At 28.2% G+C, this 25,415-nt stretch overlaps 1 long non-coding RNA gene across 1 annotated transcript in view; it reads left to right on the top strand.

The window, feature by feature from the left end:
- The window catches only part of LOC118066833 (uncharacterized), a 38,032-nt gene extending 26,703 nt beyond the window's left edge, over positions 1–11,329 (top strand). Inside the window, exons 2-3 of the long non-coding RNA XR_004690297.1 lie at positions 2,701–2,756; positions 11,178–11,329. This is a non-coding gene — a long non-coding RNA (uncharacterized lncRNA). The remainder of the gene's footprint in view (positions 1–2,700; positions 2,757–11,177) is intronic.
- Positions 11,330–25,415: the final 14,086 nt, after the last annotated feature.

Genomic DNA, 25,415 nt, shown 5'->3' with positions numbered 1-25,415 from the left:
GTCTTTCTACCCTCCTTCCTTGCCATTTTGGAACGCGCCGAGAAATCTCACAAACTTTGCTTTTTCTTTCTCTTCATTTCCCCATCATACTCATTCTTTTCTACCCTATAACTTGGTTTTTTTCTTTATTCTGTAGGCTCGAGACACCAGCAGCTGCCCTTGTTATATATTTCGTACGATCACTTGGTAAGACCACTCGTGTACAAGACCCAGGCAATGTCGTTATATACCTTTATAAGCACCGCGACCACTCATAAAAGTCATGATAACCACCATATTATTTTTTATCGCTTTCATCTTCTGAGATTTTTGAAGACGAAACCTAATTCATAAGTTCAATGACCTCTTGACTAAGACTTTAAGTTGATACGACCAGTTCCTTATCTTATTCAACACTTGATCATTAAACAATTCCAATTAATTTTTTTATTTGTTTAATGATTCAGCAATAATAATAGGTAATAATCATTTTGTTAATTTAATTGGAATTTATGTTATACAATAATTTAATCGTTAAACACGTGGACTATGAAGTAGAATCTACAAATGAGAGCCTCTGTTGCGCCGTGCGACTTTTTGAGTTGCCCTGGTCCCACGCCGACTGTGGATTGCACGTACGCGTGCAACGTATATACACGAGTCTCGCGATGTACTCCACGGACCTACGTGAAATATACTCGAGCAAAAACGCATTCTTGTGTGCGTGCTCAGGTCCCACGACATTCTCTAGTATTGCCTCGATCTATTCCTTGTCTACTGTCCCCAGTATATATGCGCATCAATTCCAATATGTCACATAGACGTGACTCTTGTGGAAATATAAACATCCCCACACTTCTTTGTGTTGATGAATTAGGGTAAATAGATCACTGGATAAACGGTTAGGTAGACTTGAGGTTATTTTTCAAAAAAAAAATCATGGATTAAGTTTTTATTTTTGGCTGGGAAAAGTTTGTTGTTCATGGGATACAACAAAAAGTAGAATAATCATTGATTATAACATTTTTTCTTTCACTATTCAAATATTTAAGATGATTGTCGGTGAAAATTCAAAGTAAACCATCTATTGAAAATGTTCTTAGATCTTTGTGATTTCTGTAGGTCATTGTTGAAAGGTATTTTCCCTAGGAGTTATTGAATTCAGTGCTGGAAGTGTTATTGTCTCTTTAGTAGTTAATAACTCTGTTAGAAAAAAGGTCATGTAACATTTTTAGAACAAAGTCTTGAAAAAAGACGATTTTGATTTGGGAAATTCAACCTAAATTTTAAACAAAGATTCCTTCATACCATTATGATTTTTCTAAATTTAATATAATTCAATTACTGAAATGTATTTTATGTTGATGATGATGAACGTTCATCTCATGAGATAATAACACATCTAGGTAAAATTATCACAAGTTCTCCAAAAATGAGCATTCAAAATAACTTTAAGGAAACAATATGTCTTGGATTAGTAGTGATTTCTAGAAGTTCTTTAAATGTTCACTTTTGTTAATATCAAGTTAATACTCATGCTTTGATGTTTCAAAAGCTTCTATACTTTTATTTATTATAAAATTATAAAAAGTAAACTTTCAAGAATCCATGTCATTATTAAAACTAGATCATATCCATCAAGTATGCCAAGTATTTACACAGCTAAATTTATTATTTAATTCAATAAACTTTTACTGTGTTATTGAAAATGTATTCTGTACTCAATTGATTTTGAATTAATTGATGAGCTGATCAATAATGGAATATTAAACGTTTTTCTACTATTGATCTTTCCATTTTATCACTTTATTGGTATCGAATTAAAAATACACGACTGGAATTAGGAATTTGAATAATGCAAACTAAAAGTTATCATCAACATTCCAGACACACAGGTCTGTTCTAAATATACATGAGCCAGCAACATTGTTGTAAACAACTGTACTAGTACTAATCTCAAATTCTTGATGATCAATAGACCGATTTAATTCCTTAGTACCGAACATTAGTTGGCTATAATCATTGCAAGCTATCAGGTCATTTATAATCATTCATTCTTCAAAACTCTGTCACACATGTCTCTCTTTTTTAGGTAATTTTTTTTTTGAATGTATTCGTTTCATGTTGAAAATAGATTTATTACTAAATTGTCCTAGATGAGAAAAAAATATGAACTCATATAATTGTGTTTAAATATACATAGAGTACAATGTATAACGTATACATGAGAACATGTGATAAGGTATATATTAAAAAATAGAGAATACATATGTTGAAATATATGTTAACACATGTATATACAAACTTCTGTGTGATTAGATTTATCTCAACTTATAGGATTACACATATATTTTAACATATATGTACTTAAGTGATAACAAACTTTTTAAGTATTTGAAATATTTCGTTGAGTACATTTAGTACTTAAATACTTCAGTAGAAAAGAGTTTTATTCTTTGCATGCGAACAATTTTTTATAAGTTCATTTAACAAATTAAAGTGAGTTATTAGGTATTATTGAACAAAAAATTTAATTCTTTAAATTAATTAGTAATTATAAAACACTACAGGTTGTTGGTGATTATTATTAGTTAGTGAATAAAGTGATTTATGATCAGAAACCATAACAAAATTAGTTAAAATGATCATCATTGTTTTCAAAAACTTTTTCATTACTCATAATAATACTCAGTAATAACATTCTTATTCTTTTTTTTTCAGAGCACGCTGTTTCAGATGCATTTTCTACCAGCACCTATAATATCATGGATGCATATGTGAGTACTTTGTATACATCATTTGACTCTTTTTTCCCAGTAATATATCGATAATATGCACGTACATATTTTTGTATTTCTCACGTACGTCTATTCTATATATTCTGAAGTAAAATATTAACGTCATTTATGACTCGAGCAAGAAGCCACTTGTATGTTGTAAAGCGTATAGTACATTACAGAACTTCTGAAGTCACGGGGATTCTCCAAGATTTTATAGCCTCGACAAGCAGTCAAGTTGGCTCGTAAAACAAAAAAATCAGCGCTATGCAAAATCGTGCCAAGGCCTTCCCATAATTTATATTATACTCGTTCTCTTGTTGTATTATTTTTTTCACTAAAAATCACCGGAATTTACTACAGTAATTTTAATAAATTACGTGTTTGCGCAATTAAGCAAATAAAACTGCGGCTTTTGTCGATCAATGTGAGAATAAGCGCCACTGTTATTTCTCTCAGGAAGTAGGTACATTACAGAGCGAATTTTTTTTCCCGAGAAAAAAAAACATGAGATTCGATGACGGTATTTTTTTTATCTATCTCACAGTTATTGTAACAAGGGCATGTATTTTTTTTGAGGTGTAATACTGAGAAAAATTTTTCTTCTTGAAATTGATAGACTGACTTAACTGACAATTTGCAGAATGAATACTTAATAAATCATTGTTAAGAGAATCCATTCATGTTTGTCATAATTGTGAACGTAACTTTGTTCAACGACCCATCAGGATTGACGAACGATAAATCATTTTTTAATTGAAAATTTCTCGTTTAACTCAATCTGGTGTTTGCAACTTTTCCTTCTATCAATATATTCAGTAAAGTTTTTTTTTATTAATTTTTGAAATAAAAAAGTGATCAAATTTTTCAAATTATTACTTTCCCATTAATTATCATCCATGTTTAAATAATATTAAACCTGAATTTGAACTTATATATTAAATATTAAATTTAAATTTAATATTATTACTCAAATAAATGATTATTATTCAATAAATTTTCTTTCGAATCATAAACAAAGATTTCAAGTTAAAATGAGAGCTATTTATTCATTAAAATATCTTTGACGTTCGTCAAAAATTTTTGAAAGTGGAATTATTCAGTTTTGTTCAGACATTTTTCGATTGCGAATAATTTTACGGCTACAATTATTATTAATTTTTCCTTTAACCATTAAGTAACTAGAATTCGCCTGAAAGGCAATAAGCGATTTTGATAACCATGTTATTCACACTGCTCTCAAGAGAGTCAAAAGCTCATTAATTGAATACTTCCGTTTTAGACATTATTTTAGATTAATTTCAAATGAATAATATCACTTTCTTTCAATTTTTTTTATTTCCGAGAATAGTCAAAACATAAATTATTAATAGATATTTATATCACTCTTTAAATTAATACATTAATAAAAATAAAAAACAACAGACAATTTCTTCATTAAAAATAAAACTTCTTTGTCATGATCACATTTCGATCAACTTTAATATTTTCGATTAATTGTCACACAATTTGAAGTCAATGAAACAATCATTTTTAAATATATATTGTTTAATATTTTTCTACGACATCAAAAACTTTTATCATAAAAATGTAGAAATATATTCATAACTTACCTTAAATCAATGTTAAATAATTTTTAAAACGTTTTAATATAAATAAAAAATAATTCTGTCAGTCATTAAAAAATTTAGATTGAAATCCTTAAAAACGATCTTCCTTTTATTCACTCATAGTATTTATTATACGATACCATCGGATATTACTTTCGAATCAATAATATATCTCAACTTATATAATAACACCATTTGAATATTAATTCATGCAAAGGTAAACGTTCTTCGTGTCCATACAACTGAAATGGGCGTAAAAATATGTAGTTTATGACCAAAGACGTGTAGTTAAAAATGAAGAGTGCAATAATGTGGCTTTATATTGTGGGTAAAGGTTAACGTGAACAAAAAAAAATACGAAATAGAAACCGAATACATATAAAGTAGTATAGCTGATAAAAAAAAGTGTATGTTATTGGTTAGTGTAAGTTGGAGATATGCAGACGGCTAACTCCCGTGTGTTTTAGTTTTAGTCTTTATTCAACTAATCCATTATGGAACGATTCCCAGGGTTTTAAACAGCATAGATTGACAATGACATAGTACGTATCTCTGTGGCTCTTTCCATTATTCATCAAGATTATCGATAAATTATCATATTATAATGGCGCCACCAAGTTTACATCAGAAACAATGCTATGAGGATGGTAAACATTGTGTAAGAATGTTAGGAGAATTGAGGTGCACTCGCCAAGTTCATAAATTCCTTTGCAAGTAACCGTATAGTCCAGTCAGAAGGGTTTGCAAAATGGGTATTGTCTTCTATCTAGGAATTGTCTGTAAAAAGTATTATTTGATAATGTTATAATGTAGTTAGACTCAAATAAATATATTAGAATAAATAATAATAAATAAGTTATTTTGTTCTGAATTGTTTATTTAGAAAATTTTATTAACTAGTTAGTATTAGTAAAGATATATAGTGAATAGTTTTTTAGGATTAGTATTCGAATGAAATGAATCTAATGCTATGATTAACCGTTCATGGAATATTTAATTGTTAAGTACACCGTACATGCTTACACTTGGTAATTCGCGTGACAGTGATAAACAAATAGTTTTATTTTGAACATAAATTCATCAAATGATATCGACTTTTGTTTCTCTTTTGAAGCTGAGATTTTATTTAATATAAAAAAAATAATTATTAAATATTGTTTAATAATAGTTTATAAAAGTTTTCTCAAAAATTATTTAAAAACTATTCGAATTTTTACGTAATTTTGAATATCATTTAATGCTTACATGGTAGCAATAATTATTACACTTAATGTATTTGAAACCTACTTGGAAGTGTCTTGAAAGTGATTACAAAGCTAATCAAATGGGTGACGTCAAATTGAAACACATTAAGTATATCGAAATAAAACACTCTCAAATTTGAGATTCGTAGTAATGACTGTCATAAAATATTATTTATTAATGACAGTTATCAAAATGACATTATTAAAGAGAGACAATTCATTTATTTGTTAGTAAAACTTTGAAAATTGATAGTTACGGATTACAGAAGTAAAAGTAGTCCTGTTACGTATAGTAGTATAATTATTAAAAAAAAAAAAAAATTTTATTTAATTAAATCTATCAAAACAAAAAGGAAATATTCTTGATTACATTAAATTTATTAAGTATTAACATTTTATTACATAAAAATATATAATTAATCAATAATTTACTTGAAGAAAGTAATAGTTGTCACCAAAACGTGACACAAATTTAATTTGAATAAAATTTGACAAATGAGATTGGAAAATAGCTTAAAATTACTTATTTATTTTTTAATACTTATTCTATTGTTATTATTACTATTACTATTATTCAATAATAGTTTTTTATCGTTAAATAAACACTACAAATATTATTGTTTTTTTTTAAGACATTAAAAGTGTTTTAAAATGACGTCACCCATTTGATTAACGTTGTCTCATTTTTAAAACGTTTTCAAGTGTTTTAAAAACAAGACAACGTTAATCAAATGGGTGATGTCATATTAAAACACTTTTAATGTATTAAAATAAAACACTAATATTTACAGTGAAAGAATTGATGGTTTTTAATTCTTTGAACAAATATTGATTGAAATAATTTTTTATTTTAATTATCTGATTTTACAATTGCCGTTGAGTGGATTATTCTGTAGAACTAAAGCGCAATGGTATGTATTAAATCTAACAGTCGAAAGATTCATTACACATCGTGTAATTCAGTTTCAAAATTACGCGTGCATCAAACTCGTAATCGAAGTGTTGCGGAATTTAAATAATCGTCGGTGATAATTATCATAATGACACGGACATAATGTGTATATAATTTTGCAAGGCGTAAAGGTGATTGTACACGATAAAATTGACGATGATCGGATGCCTGCAGGTGCAACATCACTGGCATTATAACTGATAGTTATACGTATGTATATATATATACATAAGCAGTGGCTTTGTAAATATATGCATGTATTTGATAGCAATGTCTTGTACGTATATAGACTGTCTATACTACAAAGATACTCTACTTCATTAACGCACAAGCGTTTCTAACGAGAGGTAACGATGTTGCGACCTACAACTAAGACTCAACGATGAAAAAAAATCTAAATACTACTAGACTGCAAACAACAATGTACTAATCTATTCATCAAAAAAAAAAAAATGTTAATAATGTTTTCTATTTTGTAATTAAGTTTTTATTTTATTCACTTTTTATTTTTTTCTGAATTAATTACAGTAAGGGAATTAATTCTCGATTATATTGCATTATATTTAATTAGCAATTTTTATATTTTCAATTAACTCAGGGGTTAATTATCTGCAGATATTCAAAATTGTTGTTTAAATGAGATAAAAAATTAAACTTATTATTATAATTGATAAAAAGTTACCAAACTGATAATGAATCTTAGTTTGTTAAATGAAAATATGATTTATTAATGGAATAAATACATTAAAAGATGAACAAAATATAAAAAATTATTAACAGTCTAAAATTTATTTCCATTAGAAGAATTTTACTTTTTTTTGTAATTAACCAGACTTAGCTTTAAAAGATAATAAAGTGTTTTATCTGAATTTTTTATAATTTTAACGATTCTCCATTTTATGTAAACAAATATTTGTTAACAGTTAATTAATCTCATCAAATCCCGAAATGCTAAGATTTTAAATTCAACAAAAGGTTAATAATATTAAATAAAATTTAAAAGTTAATGTAAAGTAATAATAAAAAAATACAATTCCCAATTTCAGCTGATATTAAAAAATACTTTTCTTTATTTTCATTTACAGAAAATGATTTATAATTAATTTGATGAATTATTTTTTCAAACCAATTTCGTAATTAACTGCAATTATTTGATTGAATATGTTATTTATATTCTTCTTTCGCAGTGTATAAAAAAAAAAAAGTTATATAGATGCATTTACTGTTTTTGTAGTAAAATAAATTCTTGTATCAGTAAACATCAAATAATTTCGCTAAAAATGGTATTTTCATTCAGACAAATATCTAAAGTATTCAACAGTATCAGTGTCTCCTTTCTCTTCCTCCATATCATCATTTGCATTCCCAGTGAAGCACAAATTATCTCGTCCTAATTATTGTCATTTATTTTTATTTTTTCAACCACGCGTTGGTTACACGTTTTTCCATAGCTCGTAATACTATTATAAATATAAATTTTCGCCTTCTTTTTATCTCCAACTGGAAAGCAAATCCGCGTAGCAACATCTTCCTGTAAGTAAGCCGCCTAAGACGAGGATATTAGCAGCATCAGAGGCAGTAGTTTTAACATGCTTGAGTTTATAAACTGAGAGGAAGCGCGTTAGTCGAAGCGGTGTAAGCCACACGGTTGGTATATGAGTGTCGTAATAGCAAAAGTGTGCATGTATATAAGGTAGTGACGATGGTAGTAGGCGCGAGAAAGAATAAAGTGTGTGAGCGAATAAGTAGTATAAAAGAAGAAAGACGGTGGTATTTCGGTGTGCACAATGAGAGGAGATACCGTAGGGGAAGGCGGCCGAGACAGAAAAGAGGTTCCTCTTCTTTCCTTCTCTCTCTCGACTGGTACCTGCATTCCGTTCCCACTGACCGCTTAGGTCCTTGTATAGGTACTCATCCTCCACCTCCTTGAAGGCTTCCCCGGTCGCTTACTTGTGCTTACTTAGTCGCCCGTGCGACTGCGCCAGCAGCTTCCCCGCATCTGTAACAAGAATACGAGGAAGAGGAAGGTAAAGAAGAAAAAGGAGATAAAGAAGAAGAGAAAGAAGTAAAAGAGTATTATATATCTTTCGCGGGTGCTCTCACAGAAAACTCGTTTAGTCGCTCGATCTCAAGCCTTTTTTTTTTCACTTTTATTGTCCTCTTCTTCCCCTTTTGTATTTTTCGATCATTTAATGTCTGTAACCAATTCGACAACTATTTCTAATCTATGATGAGAAACAATCAAAATTACACCGTACACACAATAAGTGAACACGTGGTTTAAAAATAGCACAAAAATGATGAAAGAAACAAACAGGGGTTCAAATACGGGCAAATATAACTTCTGCAAGTTATTCTGGAGTTGCGATCGTCTTAATTAGAACAATTAGTTGAGCCTGAGAATAAAGTGGAATGACGCATCTACTCAGTACCATCATTGTCATTGTCCTCATACTTGAAAGCTTTTTTTTGTTTCTTTTTCCAACACTCTATGTTGTCGCATACACAAGTCATCTTTCAAGCTATATTACCAATTTTAAGAAATCTGTATTTAGAATAATGCACGAATGCCTTTCTAAGTTCATATTTAAATAGATAAAAAAAAATATGTCGATCATGAACAAAGACTGACGCACACGCGTCTTTGTATCGTTGTACTTCCGGCTAATTCCGCGTGCCGAAATTTTTATGGTCACATATATGGTATGCGTATGAACGTGCGTGCAAGCAATACACAAACATAAGATTCTTCAGAGGGGTCTGTCACGCGTACAAATAGTTGACCTCGCTTCGTCGCCTCTATCAATGGCTTGCTAGTAGTCTGAATGGCTACATACCTCTTTCCCCTCCTTTTGCTCTTCTACACTCTCGTTCGATAATGCGTCAGAAACTCATCGCGTCAATTTCATTTTCTTCCTTCGCAATCTGTGCTCCATTATATACATATTCCAAGACTTTTATTGATTTTTCTCAAATATATTTTCTGTCAATTATAACTCAGAACTCATTCGATCAATTAGGACTCGAGTTGTTTAATTGTTTAAAGATAAAAAACAATCTATTAGATACCCGGAAATTTTATTTGAGAAAGTCTTGTAATAAGAACCCACGTAAAGATCTGAAATTATGTTAAACTTTTCTTATTCCCTTCGAAGAAACGCTAGCCGCTAATTTGCATTTGACTCTGGAGTCTCTCCCACCAGTTGTGGCCAATAGGATCCAATTTATGCGAGTTCTATTTTAACCTCAATCCAGTTCAGTAGGCTCGTCGCAATCGTTCCATTTTAAACAATTAAATAACAAAGAAAACTTTTTAACTTATCTTAAACATACACTTTAACAACATTCGATGTTTTTACGTTTGCATTTTCAAACACCTTTTAAAACAGGTATTCCCCGTTTTTACCGACAATAGACGTTTTTATTACCGACAATGGATAAAAGCTATTTTACCGATTGTATGATGTACCTTTTGTAGATTTGCTTCAGTCGGTAAAACATCGATACAACATTAAGTAGCTTTCTAGTATACCGACGGCTATATTTTTTTACCAAAAAATGTCGGTATTTAGGATTTTTACACTTTACTTATTATTCATAATAATCGATTTAATTAAAAATTAAGTAATTAATAACACTTTGGAAAATACCTTCTATATAATTCAGTTTAGCATTGCTTTACTAAGACATGAATTTTATAACAAAAAAATGATCAAGCAGACAAATATTGTTGTTTATAATATTTGATGCCGACCCTCTGTCTTTACGGTTATAGTAATAGCTTATTAACGAGATAAAATAATGTCCTAATTCTAAGAAAATCATGTTAATCACTTATGTCTCGACATGAGAGAAATATTGATATGTCTCGTGAAGCAGAAGTTAATCCGAAGAAGTTTGTCGGCGCCGAGTAAATGAGAGATAGACTCATTAACTTTGGATTATCGTTTAATGATGAAAAGAGGCTGAATAAAATACTTAAGCCCCGTCTGAAATATTTGATTTTTACAGGGAGAAATGGTGGTTTCTGTGTAAGTTACTATAGGGTCATAAGTTATCCCATATCTTTATCGGTACTTCATATAATCGTCAACCTTCATCCCTATCAATGTACAGATAGCACACGTGCAAAATAATATTACTTGAGTTGAATCGTTTTGTTTACTACTAGTGATTTGTTAATTTAATAACAGAAAATAGTTATAGAAATTATTTTATTCATTTTTTTTATAACCTTGAAATGTCATTTGCATATACATATTTTACATCTGGAAATTTTTTTGTAGGTTATTCTTCAGTTATATGCATTTATATCTTATCGTCCAGTTCTCTATTTATCTTAATGACTGCATGATTTTATTATATTCAGTAAATTTATTTCTCCATGCATTTAAAAAACATATCTGTATCATTATTTGATTCTGTAAAAAAAGCCACCCATAGTGAATAATATAATGAATGTGATAATTTTCGGTAGCTTTTTAAAGAGATTAATTATTAATTACTTTTAGCTGCTATCTGTTATTTTAGAACAATAATTAAACATTGAAAAGAATAATTTTTTTATTAAAACTTTAAGAAATAAATTAATAATATTGATATTATTATTTTTTAGATATTTTTACAACTCTTCAACAATTTATCATGGGATCCAATCATCATATAGACGAAACTGGTTTTCACAATGATTTGCCAGATAGATTTAATTCTGAGATCATTGTGAAAGCTGATTTTGTTCGCCAGACAACTAGGATCAACTTCAGCATCAAGCATGTTGTAAACTACTTCTAAAGGAAATTACTGTAAATATAATGTTTGCTTGCATGTGTCTGATATTGGTATGGAATGCTGTCATTCAATATCATATTTATGAATAATTAATAAATTAATAGTAATCATCATCTTAATTATCGGCTTGCGATCCAGCAAATTTTTTTCATTTTTTTTAGATGAGTCCGACCGAGTTTCTTGCTCGGTCGCGGGCCGGTGTAATTGTTGACAGATAAATAAATAGACTGCACAAAGAAGCCTCTGTGCAAGATCTTCAGCGTAGCACGCGCTACGTCGGAGTCGTGCGCCGCCAAGGGCAAAACGAATTCCCGTAAAAGAAATTGTTCCTCAGATTTGAACAGACAAGTAAGGGTTTTTTGAAAAAAGAATAAACATCCAAGAACCGGAAGAAATAAATTAGCATGAAGAGAAGAAAGATTTTTGAAAATTAGTGTAATGATTTAAATTAAATCATGTCGAAGATTATATTTAATTTTTGCTTCCATTTTTTTAATAGAATTGTTTTACAGTTTATTCTGAAAGTGTTATATTAAAAATAAATCATCACCCATCTAAAAGAAATAAAAAATGATTTTGTATTTTTGTATTTTTTGTCAATGAACATGCAATATCAATTAATTAATAAAGTTATTTTATTCTCATTAATATCTTTAGTGTAATGAATGAAATATTAAATGTTAGACCTTCATAACTGATTAAGGTAAAACCTTGAAAGAATCGAAATTATTAATTAAATGCATTTTTATAAACTTAAATTTCAAAACACTATTAATATTTTTTACCTTTACTTTTTAGGACACTTTTTCAAGTGAAAAATTTAATGAAAGTATCATAAAAAATCAATTATTTGCTTCAATAAAAAACGCTTTCATAACTTAGTATATTACAGGTATAATAATTCCAATATTGTTTTACAGGATTTTTTGCCAGAAGTGAAACAGTGAACGTTGAAACTTCTCTAACGGGAGCTCGCCAATTAAACATCTAGAGCGCATACAAGCAATGAGTTTTTTGTTGGAATTTCCGGTGGTGATTTATCAAACGGAAAAGATGGTATCAGATACACAGCTTGTAACAAGAAATTGCTGCGAGAAATGGAAAACGTTGAAGAAGTATCCTAAGTACATATTACTCACGTATCTAAACCCTACACTGCAAAGTCGACAGTACCTATATAAGAAACAGCAGCATAATCATTGATTAGTTGAATTTATTTAACAACTTCCAGATGAATTCATTTATAAGTTCTCCACATTTTCATCTGCAATGTCTTGCTAGTGGTCACGAAGAAAGCAGTCTATCAACTCCCTTCATGGGTGCATGTAACAACTATCAAGTGTCAAACGTACCGAATGTATAAGAAAAACCAAAAGGCTTGGCCAGCCGTTTTTTTCAAACAGTTCGGAAGAAGAACAAGAGAAAAGAAACTCTAGATGGTATCCATGACTGGCAATGCTTCTGGATGCCCTTATAAGAGAATCTCTGACACACTCAAGTCTTTCTCATACGTCAAGCATGACATGACAGCTTGGAGAAGGCCTGCACATTCTTTAGCCCTTTACATTTTGTTTTATGTTTTTAAACATCCTTATCGCATGCTTTAAGACTGAATTGTCAACTACAATGTTAACGGAAAAACGATACTCAGTTAATATTGATGTGAGATGTTGCTGATCAGTTGATTGTAAGATCTCCGGAAGTGATGCTCTTTCTGAGATCTTAAATAATATAGAACTGGGTAAATTAATCTGATTTTGAAGCATTTAATATAACTTTGAACTGAGTTGAAATAAAATTGGTTATCTAATATAGCTATCAGTCTACATACATGAACCTAATTGAAATTTTACTTAAATCTTATTGGGAGGTAACTGAGATAATAATTTCTTAGAAGATTGAGAATTCGAGATAGCTCATTTTTTAATTCATTCAAAAGAATTCTGTGGTAGGAAATAGATGATCGATTTTAAAGTTAGTAAGTAAGTACATTGAGACGTAAAATTAAAAATTGTCAAGACTTAATCAGGAATAAGAAGTACAGAATAATACTCGGAGAGAAAGGAATAGTAAATTCTACTCCAATAAATAGTAGCCTGTTGTTTCAGGTACAAAAATAGCAATAAAAAATTGTTTAATTAGTATACATTACAATTTATTCTAGTAAAAATTTTATTATGAATCAAAATTGTGAACTATGCAAAAATAAATATATAATATTACAATTGGAGTATGTAATAAAATTGTTACAAGAAAAAATTGTAATGTATACTAATTAAACAATTTCTTATTGCTATTTTTGTACCTGAAACAATAGGCTACTATTTATTGGAGTAGAATTTACTATTTCTTTCTCTTCGTGTGCTCACTTTAAAATGAATAATTTAATTGATTGATGTTAATCAATGAGAAAATAAGTTTATATTCATGATTATTAATTACAAGAAATTTCTGCTTTTATAAAAAAAACCATTCTTTTGCATTGATGATTAAACGAAATTAGTTGTATAATTTGTGATAATGCATCATAAAAATAAATACAAATTGATTTAATTACATTATTTAACATAATGTTGGAAAACCTAATGATTTACCAATATTAATAATAACATTATTAATATTGGTAAATAATTAGATTTTCCAACACCTCCCCTTTTAAGTATGAAGACATTGTCTGAAATACTCTTGTTAAAGGATGATGATAGTAATAGTAATGGTGATAAAAATATAGTTAATATTATAATAATTACAATTAATAGTAGTATTTGTTTTTTACAACAATAATAATAATTTTCAAGAAAAATTAATTTATAAAAATTGCTTATTCAAGTAATTATTTTTATTATTCAAATAATATTAAACATAATTCGATTATGCCATATGTTCTTTACATGTTATGTTTTAATTAGTAATATAAATCAGCTGAACATATTTTGTAAAGAATTTTCAATTATAAAAGCATAGTAATTTACTATCAAATCTACTTAAGACATTTTTTCTTTAATATTAAGTATGATTTAAGAAAAAGCTATGGATTATAATTGAATAGATTCTGTACCCACTAACTGCATTTTCATATTTAATGGGATTGAATGTCTGTTTCATACAAATCTGTTTTCAAAGTTGTATTTTAAATATTGTCTGAATTATCTAAAGCTTTGTAGTATTTTTTTCCAAAAGATTAAAAAGTTGAAAATACAATTTTAGCTTCAACAACATGGAGTTTCAAAAAACTAATCTTATCGAGTAGAATAAAAAAAAAACCATAATAATCCCATTTATATTTTATGCAGTCCCTGGCCTCAATTTTCTATTTATCAGTCTATTTATCCTACTTTTAAAAATTAAATAAATTCAATATTTATTCTTCAACAAATCTTAAATCCACCCATTTATTCTAGGACAATTTTCAATTATAATTCAGAGATTTTATTACAAGTGCAATTTTATACATAATTCCAAAGCAATTTCATTTGTGAAAATTTGAATAAATCCATTTACGCTTCTATTTATTATCACATGATCAATAAACTCAATTTATCCTCTTCTAATATAATCTGCATCTTATTTAAACTCACTTTCTCTCTTCCATCATTCCAATGTCGTAATAAATGTGCAAAAATAAGTGAGCACATACAGAATTTCACACGAATCGTTAGCACCTACTGTCACTTTTTACACTTAAAGTTACAAAAAATTAGCAACTTTTTAACTTGGGATAAAAATGCATGCAACAAAAGTGGCCACATTAATCTGTCAAATTTTGATACCAATATTGGCGGTTCGTTTGTGACATTAGTCAAGTAAAAAATTCATCACCTAACTGCACTTACTACGATCGTATGCTAAAGAAGTGAAGGAGGTGAACCTCATAAAAGAGCTTAGCAAATTGAAGCTACGAGTGATATACGGTAACTCTCATGTTACGACCCGTCGCAAACGATAGAGTCTTTACTAGCACAGCTTTCTCTCTTCTCCCCTAAAAATAACCATAATATTTAGCTATGTAAACCATGGAAGTACGACTAAAATTTTATTTACTGCTATATTTTGACGTGTAAACTAGTTATATTTCACCGTAAACTTTTATTTTCTTTTTAATATACTTTTTCTCTACTTCTTCATCTTTTCTTACATTATCATGAGTTTTAGAGTCAAATGTTGTCATGTTTTACTGTACAATTTTCTTTTGTTTAAGATAAATATATATTCAGAAGACGTAATAAAAAAAAATCAATGGAGTAAAGCAGAAAGTACTTGTGAAATATAGTTTTTTATTCAATATTTTTTTGACTGCACCTCAATTGCGGATGAGGCCCAAAAATAGTGTAATAAAATGTCTCAGTTGCGGACGGGGTCAATTAGAAAATAGTCAGGTACCAAAACAGAGTAAGAAATTCGCCCCGCCTACAAAAAAATATGTCCCACGCTACAGATAACTATAACGAAAATTTGCATCCGAAAAATAAGATGATTCTACAAAATTGTAGAAATTGACAAGTTGATTCTGCTCTCTCTAAAAGTTTATCAGTGAATAGTAACTGATCATCAGTGACTATTAGCTGATGGCATCAGTCTCAAGTATCGCACTGAAAAATCAGTAAATAATAAATAATTTTATTTATTTATAATTCGAAGATTGATGAAATTTCTTTATATAGAAAATATCGTATTCTTTATTGTAATAAGAATTTTACATTCATCATGCATATTGTACTTATTTTTAGACATTGTTGTTATCTCCTAATTTCATATTTATAATGTTAATATGTAAAGATGATACGGTTCAAATCGGTCAAAAGCTGTTCAACATTTAATGCACTGAAATCACTGGTATTTTCGTTATTCATTATATATTTGTTTGAAACTATAAAATGAAACAAATAAAAAAAAATTCATATTGGTTGAGATTATAATTGTAAATACCAATGTTTACACATGTTAACGTTGAAAAATTACAACAATTTTACAATTTAATAAAGAAAAATAGCTTCAATGGTTATCTATAACTACTGTATTTATTATTACTTTTTTAAATATGAATAAATAAAAATTTACCAGATTCTGTATAACACGTTCAGTCACAAAAACCGTATGATAACGATACGTATTATTTTCACTGGTATACTTTTAGAGAGCTCTCAAACACTTTTTGGGGGGTATTACAGAAAGTAAGACGTTTCTACAAAATTGTAGAAATTGGCAAGTAATCTTCGAACCAATAAGCATTACTTATTTTACCTACTCCTCCCTATTTTCAGATTTTTGTTCTTAGTAGGCGGAGATGACATTTAAGACAATGATCACAACCTGGATGGACCCTGTCCGCAACTGAGACGACGATAGTCAAGACCCTGTCCACAACTGAGACGGTTTATTGCTTTTCGTCCGCAACTGAGAAACAGCGATTTTTTTAAGTTGATAGAAAATGATTAATTTTAGCCAAACTTTGAGCTAAATGAAGTAGAGGTAGGATGAGTGTACCCGAGGCAAATATAACACCTATTTTCATCCTAAGGATATCCTTTTTTGAGGTTTAATTTAAAATGAACAAATCCTAATTTGAGTCAGAATACGCAACGAATCAGCGTTTCCGCAGGACGAAAATTCTTCAATTTTATCCTAAACTCATGCTAATTTTATCCTATCTTCATCCTAATTTTATTTCATACTTTCCTAGTTTCAATCTGATTTTATTTCAGACTCGAGTAATTTCATTTTAATAAAAACATTATTTTTCATAATTATGAATTTTATTTTATTTATTTCTCATTGGGTTGTTCATCAGCATTAATATGATATGGATTATTAAAAAAAGTTTGACTGTAATGAGAGTTATTATAATATTGACCATGTTTATATGTGAAAGAACAGAATTCTATGAATCGTGACCTTATTCCAACTATTTCCATCAGTACTACTAGATATAAGCAAATCAATTTAGGGTTGAATTCAGGCTATCCTGTCGATATCATAATTTTTACCTATACTTTTACCTATACTACTTCAGAAGGACGAAAATAATATAAGGATTAGGAGGTCAAAATTAGGCTTTATCATACTAATTTTTATCTACTTAAAAAATGAAACCGAATAATATTAGAATAAAAAGAGTGAATCTAAGATAGAAAGGATGGGAATCGTATGAAAAGAAAAAATTTAGATGTTATATTTTGATTCGGATACTTAAGTTTTGAATGAGAAAATATATGCATGCTTTTATTACATATTACTACCAACACAAAATTACTATAGTTATTTATTGAAGGGATGTAAAATATGTTTTAGCAGCTCTTAAGCATATAAGAAAATCTAACATTGATAATAACTGTAAATATTTTTTATTTATTACACATCCATGGATTGAAGTCTGTTGGTCAATCGGCTAAACTCATTTGTTTTTTCTTTTATTCTATTCGAACTCAAATGATACATCTTCTTGAACAAAATTACTTCTCCATTAATTATTAATTGACAAGATGATCTCTGGAATATTAAAATGCTTGGAAATCTATATTCTCTGTATGTCTTGAAGAAAACTTAGTCCATCACCTCCTAAACTTTATGATCGCTTGGATGAATAATGGAATTTTCCAAGTTTTCATGAATGTCATAAACGTCGAATTCCAAGAGTCAACTCCTTATGAAGAACGTCTGGTAAATCATCTTTTTGGAATACGTAAGTTTTAACCACTTATAGTGTTCAGGCTGATCGTAAATTTAAGAATTATGTTTTGGACCTTTCTCGACTCCTGCATATATGAAGATGTTTTTCTCCTTATTTGTTTGTATTTCATTTGAACATCCAAATTTATTTATTTCATAAACATACAATAGTTCTTATTTATCTAATTGATGGGTTTATTTTCTGTGTATCCAAATATTCATAAAATATCAATATTTGAGATTCGGAGTAACGAAGTTGTTTAGATAAATTATGGGATCGTTAAACTTAAACTATATTATATAATAAAAAGCATATCTATTTAAGATGCATCAATGCAGTCCTTAATAACCATATTTAACAAAAAAATTGAAATAAATTATTTAAAAAAAAAAAAAAGTAGTATACAATTTTTTTTAAAATCAACTGTAACAATGATAATAAGGAATAAATTTTCTGAGTTATTATTTCGTCATATTTTGCAATATTTTGTGTCCATTATATATGTATATATTGATGGTGAATAAATAATTTTTGATCCGAAAGAGGATTTAAACTGAAATACAAGAATACTTGAAATAATGTAAAAAATATTGGTAATTATTGAGAATTACCAAAATATTTTAGTAGTTGAATAACAAGTTAATAATGGAATTGACTTTCATTTGAATTTATTTTAACTCAACTGAATTTTTATTATTTATCTATACATTACATGACGATATCGATTATATTGTTACAATTATTAAGTAGTCTTATTTCAGTCATTTAAACATTTTTGCTCAAGATATTATAGCAACATTATTTTAAAAGTCATGTAAAGTACAAGTAATTTTTATATGGTCTCGGGTGGACTCGAGAATTCAATTCATCTACATGGAGCATGGGGTTTATATCACGACATTGACGCTGAGTTACCACCCCTTTTCATCCAGTTGTTAATTTTTATGTATTTTGTAAAATTAAAGGACATTAAATAGATAGCTCAAGTAATAAGTTTGAAAAGCAAGTAATAATTAATGAGGAATAATTTTTATCATTGATGTAATAATAAATAATTTAGTTTTTTAACTCCAATTTCACTACAAATATTATCTGCAAGTTATTAGCAATGAATTTATAAAATTCTAAGAATTTTCACTATCTGTTTGCTTACATAAATTTTTTTGTTAATCTACTACTAATAAAAATCCTCAAGTCACACATGCAACAGATAATCTATTAAAAAAAAAAAAAGATAATTAATTTATGTTTCTCCAGAAATGAAAAATAGTGACTTTCTTCTTTTACTACTTTTTTTTATTTACATCAGATATATTTATCAGAATGAGCTACAAATGATACGTATCATTTCGCTCGTAAAATGGCTGTTGATTAGTGTAATTAGAAAAGATAAAATTAAGCATTCTAGGAAAAATTTGTTTAACACAATAATCACTGAAAATAAAATAAAAACGACAAAAATATTTCAATAATAAATTAATTTTCGAATTAAGAATACAATTTTAATCATGAAAAAATTAAGATCAATCAAACAATATTTTTTGCAGTAAAAAAAACTGATTGAAAAAAAAGCAAAATTTCTCACGAACGTAAACTTAACATGAATCAATTGAATAAAATGAAATACATGCAATACAGACAAATGAGTATAAAATACGTGTATGGTACGGATGTGCGCACCATCGCACTTGGGGTTCGCTCAAGTTGCTGAAGAGTTGCCTTCACACGAAGATGAGGTCCAGCAAGAGCATCGTATCATCTTCTTCTTCTTACCTCTTTCTTCTTCTACTTCTTACCAGCCGGACGAATGGCGAGTTTATCGTTGAAGAATCGCCGCTGACCACATGTGTGCTTTGCAAAAACTATAGCGAAAGAAGAGGTTTGAGATTGAGAAAAAGAAAAAAATGAAATGAGTGAATAAGAGAAATCGAGGTTTTTATCATATATATACAAACTCTTGAAGATTTTATTTCACTTGTGCATTACTAACGTGCGGGTGGCCAAGAACTCTGAATGTATATCATTTATTTGTATGAAATCAGGTTTAACACACCTGTTAATTAGAAAAAAATTTTTTTCATTTCATTTTTAGTTAATCTGATTCATATTACTGGATACTAATAGACGTTCATGTACATCATATAGCTGCGGGAGTTGATATTTGTGATATAAATTTTATAACTGATGAAGTTTTATTTTTCATACTAATGATCTAAAGTCCATGTTTATTAATACGTTTTTCAATTAACTTTTTAATAATATTTCTGAAAGATACATTTGAAGAGTAACATCCTGCTAATTTGATTTTTCTCTTTACTTATACTCTAGGAAATTAATTTAATCTAGAATAAGGATTCTTGTTCTTTCTCATACTTTTAGGAGCTTGATTATGACTTTTTATTAATTGTACATAAAACATTGACTGTTTTTTTAAACCAATTATTTTAAAAATACAAAGCCCTCATCAACTAACTTTATGCATTCCACGTGCTCTACAATAAAAAAATCTTAAAAACTGATTCAATTTTTGTTAAGACCTTCACTATAAACTTCTTACTTAATATAATTTAAAAATGTGAAAAAGATTGTGTGTTGATCTAAAATATTTGTGGCAAAAGTTTTATTAAATTTTTTACTTTGTACAACTATTACCTTAAAAAATTGGAAACAATCTAGGGTATTAAAGCCTACAACTCTTAGAAATCGTAATTCTAAAATACATTTAGTACCAGGGTCATCAGCTTTTTTTAAAAAAATGTTACTATTGTTTTCTTGATTAACAAATTTCCTCAGAATACACTTCATAGAAGGAAATGAATTTCAAACTTAATTAGCTAAAAAATTACCATTCTTCTTAATTATTCAAAACATTTATTTTAATGAGAACAAAACATCTCTAAACAGCTATCAAAAATGTGCTTGAAAAATTTATTCTTGAATTAAATTCCAATATCGATCCATTTTTAAGGAGCTTCTTTAAAGTTTCATGAAATTGAATAACTAGCTCTAAAATATTTTCTCAAGTTCTTTTTCTTAAATAATTCCTTAAAAGTCTTAAATAGATTCTTCAACATCTTTCGAGCTAGCAGCTTTAAGAGAATAAAAACAGAGCTTTTCTTAGGATTCAATTGATTTTGAGGAAAATCGATGTTCTACTGAGGGTTGAAGCTGTGGGTGTACGGTAGTTAGCTTGATAATTTCCGGAGTAACGACGTGGTAAGAGTTGTTATATATGATCTTCAATTATTTTCTAAAGTAAAATCTTCAAAATTAGCTTGGTAAGAGTCATTAGATATAATGGCCTTAAGAAGATCTTTGAGAAAGTATTTTTAAAGCTTCACAGACATTGTCTTTGACATTAACTCGTTACATGAAAGTATTACTTGAGTTTATTTGAATTTAAAAATCCATTTAATGTCCACTCAATGTGTACTTAGAGTAAATTTCTAGCGTGCTTCTTTTAGATTGAATATGATAAGATTGAACTTGTAGCTAATCTTACTTTAAAAGTAGGACATTAAATCAATTTTATCATCTATTTAAATCTTATAGCTATCATATATAATTATATTCATTATAACAAATTATTTCGAATTTTAACTGAATTTCTAAAAAATAACTTTCTAATAAATTAATGTATACATATAAATTTTGTTTCTGCTTTTAATTGTATAAATTGTTTCCTCTGTAACTTAAAAACGATTCAAAATCGAGACAACATTAATCAAATAGGTGACGTCATATTAAAACACTTTTGATGTTTTAAAATAAAACACTAAAATTTACAGTGTATAGAAGTAGAAGTTTTTATAAAGTGCAAAATGTTTATCTTATCAGATAACAATTAATTAAGCGATGATTTATTTTCATTATCATTTCAATTTCAGTGTGACTTCAGTGTGACTATAACTCACGGACTAAATAAATAATTCATTAAATAGATTATTAAATTTTTTTTTCAATTAATTATTTACTTGGCATAAAGATAAAATATTTCGATTTAAGTAAAATGAACTATTCAATTATTTGTTGTATTTAAAAATAAACCACTGACTTATAAAAAAATTGCCTTTATTTATGACAATTGTTCAAAATTTTAATTGTAATGAAATTGATTAGTAATAAACACATGATTTCTAAGAATTTATTTTTCGAAATTTTAAAATAATAATAATTATTCAACTAAAGATGCAATAAATAAATGAATTAAGAAACATACATAAAAAATTGAGGGTGAAAAAATCTTTCTTCTTTTGAAGTTGCCGTAATTTTCAACAAACCAAATTAAATCCGTTTATCAGTGATTCACTAAATTCCTCGAGTGTTTTTTTTCAAGCTCTAATGTGGAGCAAAACTAAAATAGCCGAAATAGTATGATCTTAAAAGGGGGTAGAAATTGAGACGCTGTTCTAGACATACATAACAGGTCACGCGCCCGTCAGACCCTGATCTCATATTTCAAACCACGTTCTTGAAATCAACCAGTCGACAAATGATATACAGCAGAGTCTTATGCCTCGTTGAGATCGTTCAACTATTTTTTTATTTTCTCTTTTGATTTTACGAGCATAAAAAAATAAGGAGGGTCGAAAAATTAAACTTAAACTGACCACTACGACTCTTATGTAGTACTGTTATAATGCTGGTAGATGACTGATGTTGATCCAACAAATTTAAATGTTTTTCGTTTTGGAGTTTCGGTAATAAACTAGCTCGTAAAATTTGACATAACTTAATGAGGAATGTAATTGATGTGATAGTAAAAGTCATTGAAGAATTTTCTTCCGATTGATTCGGTGCTGTTCAACTTGAGTTCAAGTGGAGGAAGATACTGCCGTAATTGCAGTGAAATAAACAGTACTTTTTGATACTTTTTTTAAATCAACTATTATGAACTGTAATATATATAATATTACTCTCAGTATACGAGTAGTTAATTATTTAATTAAACTATTGACGAAAATTTATTACAGCCATGTTCATTACATGATTGATATGAGACATTCATTTAAAGAAAGCAAAGAAAAACACTACAAAATGCATTTCATTTTCTTAAATATTAAACAAGATGTTAAACATTATTTAAATGATTTTTAATGGTTGTAAATTTTTTACAATTCAGTACACTTTAATCAAACAATAATTTCGCAAAGATGACATTTTTTAAAATTGATATTGTGAATTATTCAGAGTTAATAAAGTGGAAATTTTTTTTTCAACAATATTCTTTATCTTAATATCTTTATTTATATCATCCACACTGAGAACAAAAATTACCTTATACAAAAAATATTTTATTCGATCATTAATATTGAAATTATGAATATATATTTATAATGATTTCAATAAAATATTTTATTGAAATCATTTTATTTAATTAAATGAATAAAAATTCATTTATTTTCAAACTTGTTTGAAACAAATGACAAAATGTGTTTTTGATAACAATATTATTGGATCGAATCAAATATTATCTTAAGAATACTCCTAGTTCCTTTTATTAAAAAATTATTTCATTTAACGAAAGCTTTTTCTCAATGCAGATAAAACAATAAATCCGTTGTCAAAGTCTGCACAACTCAAATTTACCCTGATTATTTGAGTAAAATTTTACTAAACTCTGCTAACTACGTGTTATCTACGCTTTAACAGTTCTCCAAATTATAGACAAATCTGCTGGAAGAGTAGGTTTAGAAAACGCATAATTATTATAGTACTACTGAAATATTAACAAAAAAACTTTATGATTGCACCTATCTCATTTAATATGAGAAACAATCAATCAATAATATTGTAATTATGATAGTAATAAACATAAAAACAAGTAAACATGAGAAGTCATATTTTAGATTTAGTCAAATTGACGTTTGTATGTGGGGGAACGGGGGGTTAGGAATTAAAGTATTGAGTATTTTCATGACGAAGCACTTTTAAATGAAAGGACATTCATTTTGTAAAAGTAGTAGTAAATTACAACTTGCTCCGAGAACGGGGCAAGTTGTACCTGGCGTGGTGTGGGGAAAGTAATAATAAAATAATAAAACGAGATTTTTGTATGATTTCTAATCATTTATTGTAAATCCATATAGAAAATATTCTTTATAACATATTGACTTGAATTTTTTACAATAATTTAATATTTATAATCTTTAATATAATTATTACAAACTCAATTCAAAAAGACATTGTAGTAGTAACTTGGAGTCGAACTTTATGAACTTAATTTTCTTACGGAACCGGGAAAAATAGTACACCTTCTCACAACCACTTGTTGCGCTTTTTCGCGCTTCACTGATTGTGTTTACGTCATGGGCCCCGTTATAAAGGGCAGGTTAAGTGTAAATTGAACACAAAATATTTGCAACCTGCCAAGTAATGAAGCTGTTACTACTAGCCTTCTGCTTTCTTATGCAAAGATTTCAAAAACTATATTATTTAATTTTTCATGTAAGTATGTTTTTAGAAGTGTCTTAATGATCATTACGTTGGCCAAATTAACATTAAATGATTTATCAGAGTCAATAATGTTCTATACGAACACCTGAGTGTGTCAAACTATCGATTATTGTATTCTCTGTTACTACTGGATTCTTTTGGTTACTCAGTAAACCTAACATAATATAATATTTTCAATTTAATATATTTTTAATTATGACAATTTGATCACAGTAAAGTAGATGAAAAAATTCGCTATCGTTGCCTCCATCTTCGATCGAATGAAATCAATATCCTTTCAAAACGTAAAAATATGACAAAAATTTTGAATGCTTGAAATCGCATCCACTACAATAACTTGCTAATAAAAATTTGAAAATATGATATTTCATTTTATTATTTTAAACATTGGAGTTCTCTTATTTCAATATTTGCATTATATTTCTCCTTTAAACATAATTGATACTTTTATCTTTTGATACTATTCCACTCTTTCTGTTTACAATCATGTTCATATACCTTATTTTACGATGGTTTACGTAGGTCTAGATGATATTCTGTTTAATGTTGAAAAATGATTCGAAGATCTTTATTCAACCCCGAGACTAAATTTAAAGTTCAGTTTCAACTTCAAAATCTTCGATTTCTTTGATGTTCCAATTGCCGCCAATAATTTAATTCCATTTTGGAAATCATCAATCTCATTACAGATTTTGATGTCTTAAACTGATCTAAAAATCTTACTTTGGTCATCAATGTCATCATAAAGTTCTATAACATTGCTTGTATGGCATTGATACATTTCTGAGGTTCAAAATAAATTTTGTAAGATCTATTTTTAACCTCAACTTTGTTAAAGAGGACGAAACAACAAAATTGAAGTCGAAAATGGGCTTAGATTATATGTATGATGATATACTCTCTACAACTGAATCAGTGAAAACTACTGTGATTCAGTGAATA

Source organism: Chelonus insularis, unplaced genomic scaffold (genome assembly GCF_013357705.1).
Source record: "Chelonus insularis isolate UGA/USDA-ARS -01 unplaced genomic scaffold, ASM1335770v1 contig_356_pilon, whole genome shotgun sequence".
Taxonomy (NCBI): Eukaryota; Metazoa; Arthropoda; class Insecta; order Hymenoptera; family Braconidae; genus Chelonus; species Chelonus insularis.
This window is presented reverse-complemented; position numbering and strand designations above follow the sequence as displayed.